The 4,418-nt window shown below is 44.0% G+C and overlaps 1 long non-coding RNA gene across 1 annotated transcript; it reads right to left on the reverse strand.

Annotated features, from left to right (window-relative positions):
- Window positions 1–1,004: 1,004 nt before the first annotated feature.
- On the reverse strand, window positions 1,005–4,203 carry LOC131492458 (uncharacterized). Its single transcript, XR_009252048.1, has 2 exons — window positions 4,082–4,203; window positions 1,005–1,233 (listed from the first exon to the last, which is right to left on the reverse strand). It is a non-coding gene; the product is annotated as an uncharacterized LOC131492458 (long non-coding RNA).
- Window positions 4,204–4,418: the final 215 nt, after the last annotated feature.

Consider the following 4,418-nt stretch of genomic DNA (forward strand, 5'->3'; position numbering starts at 1 on the left):
AGGGGGTGGTCTTTCTCCCTCTCTCCATTCAGTTATGATGTTCTTAAGGACAAAGACATGTATTTATCGCTTTGGATGCCTGTAGCCTAAGAGATGATAAGGAACATTCTGCTTGCTTTGTGTTCCTCTAAGAGAACAAAGTGGAAAAGACTCAGAGAAAAGAAACTTTTCACAATAATAGAAGCAAGACACTTGCAACAGCCTGAATTCTCCAGAGATGGAATGGGCTTTTCTTTGAGACAATGCATTTCCTTTATCTGGAGGTAGTCCAGCATAGATCGGGCAACCTCATGACAAGAAAACTGTGGTGGAAATTCAGAGATGTTTAACATGGCTATTAGCTCTCTTTTGTCCTAGAATTTGCAATGTGCACTTGGTCATGATATTTCTGCTTTCAGAGAGTCTTTTCAGGGACTGATAAAAGATTCTACGTGATTCTCCTGACATTTATTGATTAACTGGCAAAAAGAGGGGAGAAGCATGGAACCTCAGTCTTCCTGGGTGATCAACGTCTTTACCCACTGATACTCAATCTGGAAAGAAACATCATGTAACAACCTCTCCCCTCCGCTGGCTCATCTTCTTGCCCTTTTCTGCTCTTCTTTTGCCTTCTGGAATCCATGCAGTGGGACTTCATCACCTCACAAACCATACTCAGGCGATAGAAAAACACAGGAGCAGAAGATGAGACTAGAACTTCTTCCTCGAGCAGAAGGAAGTCAATGTGTGGTTGCATTCCATGCCTATGACACACATGCTTGGAAGGACACTTTCTTTTAAATACAATAAAATTGAATCTCATCTCCACATCTGGAGTTAAGAAGGAAAATTACCTTAATTAAACACAGCAGAATCCAGATTTACTGCTCACCACATGGAGTGCTCTTAATCTCTGAGGACCAAACCTGATATTCCAGAAAAGCTATTTTCCATTGGCACTTACACACTTGTCTACCCATGGCCGTCAGAGGCATGGAACCAAGGAGAAGAACTGTGTTCCTCAATTGTCAATATGGTAAAGAGATTTAGAGTGTATTAAAAAACATAGGGTCAATACAACTAGTTGAAGACTGGATACAGAGTCAAATAGCTGTTTAGACCACACGCTCTTCCAGGCAAGTAGGTGGACTGTTTTCTCCCCACTTCTCCCACTGGAATCACAGATGATTTTCCTTAACTTGTGCTTTGGTATCCTGTAAGTTGTTTCTGGTTCCAGGTAATAAAAACGATTTGCTGTGGGAAAGAGGTTAGGGAAATAAAGTAATAGATCAACAGTACATAAAACCGAAGCCCTGAGAAATGGATTGTTTTCCCTAGCAAACAGGTCTAATCCGGAAAGGAGGAAACACAGAGAGCCCGGAACAGAGTGAATGGCCCAATTGTACCACAAGCAATTCAGAAAGGCAGGCAACAAGACTTGCCCATTTAGCAGCTCTCATGTTGAGCCAGAATTCCCTCTGAGTCATTCATTTTAAACACTACTAATAATAAAATGCTGGAATTCTCACTGCACATGAAATAAAAATGCCCCTTATAGATAAAGAAATACTTCAAGAATGCAGTAGATCCTTACTGTACCCGCCTTGACCCTGATTTTCCTTGGCTTGCTTTCTTTGCTTCAACCTGAGCAATCCCACCAATTCCCATCACCACCATAACCATCTCTCAGGTAAGGACCCAATTCCTGACTTCTCTTCAAGGATCCAGAGCCCCATTCCCAGTGCTTAATTGGACGCTCCCACTTGCCTACTGAACATCAGTAATGGGGGGCTCCACAGGTACCTCAAATTCCACATGTTCCCAACTCAAGTCAGAATCTTTTCCCATAAGTATAATCCTCTTCCTCTCTTCTCCATCCTCACCAACTCCACCTGTGATCCCAGAGAACTCATCCATCGCCATCATGCTGGGCCCTGAATCACCATGGTGCCAGAGCTCTGATGCTCCCTGTCAGCACTGACCACCTTCCCAGTGGTGTTCCTGGCTCTCCAATGGAGTGCTCCCCTCATCCAGCACACATCCTCGTGTGCACAGGCAAGCTCCTTTTGTGGGGATCCTGACCAGGCTCTTCCCAGCTGGAGCCCATCTTGCCCCGGAGTCTTCTCTCCGCCTAAGCCCAGCACTGCTCTGCTCTCATGCGGAGACCCCCGATAATAGGATCCCTCCCGCCAGTGAATTTGAGTAGTGCTGCCCACCAACACTGTCCTTGCCCCTGAAGTGCATTCCCATATTTGTGCCAGTCAGTGTCTGTCCTTCATGGCATACCCTGGCACCTGATACACCTCTCCCATCACACCATTGCCCTCCTAAGAGCTTTATGTGATTGATTCCCCTTTGCCTGTTAAAAGCAACCCAACTATTTCAGCAAGTAAGGCTCTTAAATACTTGGATCCACCCACTCACCTTGCTCAATGGCATTGCCCCAACACTCCTTTCTGTTCCAGTCACATGAGATTTCATTCCTCAAATGAGCCCTGAGCTTTTCTGCCTTTGTCACAAACACTGACACTTTCCTAATTTGCTTCTCCCTGTTGTATTTCCACAGAACTCTTCACTCTGATCCTTGTCTGCCTGCTCGGCAGCTCCCCTGGAAGTGATGGGCCCCCACCACCTTCACCAGCCCTCGCAATCCTGAATTAAACATTAGCCGGGAGGAAACATCAACCGTGAAGAGGCAGACTTGACTTGGTGCTGAGTATGGAAAAGAACTTTCTTATGAGTGTATTTGAATAGGAACCCTGAAACACCCCCTGTGACAGATTAATTAAAACCCAGCAAAATCTTATTTAAATTTTTTTTTCCAACGTTTTTTTATTTATTTTTGGGACAGAGAGAGACAGAGCATGAACGGGGGAGGGGCAGAGAGAGAGGGAGACACAGAATCGGGAGCAGGCTCCAGGCTCCGAGCCATCAGCCCAGAGCCTGATGCAGGGCTCGAACTCACGGACCGCGAGATCGTGACCTGGCTGAAGTCGGACGCTTAACCGACTGCGCCACCCAGGTGCCCCAAAACCCAGCAAAATCTTAAACCTACATTAAGTCTCATTGATTTTTTAATTCCTACTCAAGAATCTCCTCCTTAGCCCTCCTGTTGTGGCCAGCAAATTGAAAAAGGAAGCAGTGTGTAAATCAGTGTGTGTTGCTATATTACCAGTCAATAAATTCTCTACGTAGATCTCTGACCTGGATAACAAATTAGACCACATATTTATCTGTTCCCTCCCCAAATCCCATTGAAATAACTGAAAAAATATAAAAATTATGCAAAAGTATGAAAAGAATAACAAATGTTTAAAAGCATGAAACAGGGACCAAAAACTCCAGGGAATTTCTCACTCTGGGTCAAGAGGGAAGTACCAAAGAAGGGTCCCAGAAAGGCACTGGGCCAAGCAAAACAGCATGACAGTAGCCTGGGAACGTCTCTCTGCCCTTATGGTTAAAAGGTAAAGAACCACCTATCTGGGGTAGTATTAACATTTCCTAGTGCACTCTCACCCCAGGCCAATACTTTCAGTATTGCCCCAAAGGCGGGAGCGGGGCTGGCTGGGGGTCAGGAGCAGCTCATGTGCCTACTCCTGAACATCACCTTCCTGCCAGAGAAGAATGACGTTGGGTAGGGAACAGGATGGAGAACTTGGCAGGGGAAACTGAACTGTGACCATCCTAACTGGTACACTAATGTACAATCCGTGTCCAATCTAGAACTTTCTTTATAAGTGTGAATGCTAAATGTTCACCCCAAACTTGAGGAAAACCAACTGTGTGGATTAGATACAACAAGCTGGACCAGGAAAATAATTTGCCCTTGAGGCAACAGAGGTATTGCAAGAAACACAGAATTTAGAAATGTCGGTGAAAGTGTACAAAGTTTAAGTTATGGAAGATGGACAAGCTCTAGGGAATCTAATGTACAGTGTGGTGGCATTAATTAGTAATACTTTTTTGAACACTAGAAATTTGCTGTGAGTACATCTTAATTGTTCTCACTAAAAAAACAAAAGAAAAAGGTAGCTATGCTATGTGAGGTGAAAGGTATGTTAATTGGCTCAGCTGTGGTCATCATTTCACAATGTATACATACATCAAACCATGTTGGGGATGCCTGGGTGGCTCGGTCGTTTAAGCATTCGACTCTTGATCTCAACCCAGATCTTGATCTCAGGGACACGAGTTCAAGCCCCATATTGCACTCCGCACTGGGCATGGAGTTTACTTGAAATAAATAAATAATGAAAATGAATTTAAAAAACATGTTGTACACCTTCAAAGTACATAATTTTTAATTGTCAGTTATATCTCAATAAAGCTGGGAGGAGAATGATTCCAGTCAGTATCCTCAGAGAAATTCAAAGATAATTATGTGGGTTAACACAAAAACTAGGCTGCTAACAGAGCCATACAAGGACAAGAAAGAAATA

Source organism: Neofelis nebulosa, chromosome 13, assembly GCF_028018385.1.
Source record: "Neofelis nebulosa isolate mNeoNeb1 chromosome 13, mNeoNeb1.pri, whole genome shotgun sequence".
NCBI lineage: Eukaryota > Metazoa > Chordata > Mammalia > Carnivora > Felidae > Neofelis > Neofelis nebulosa.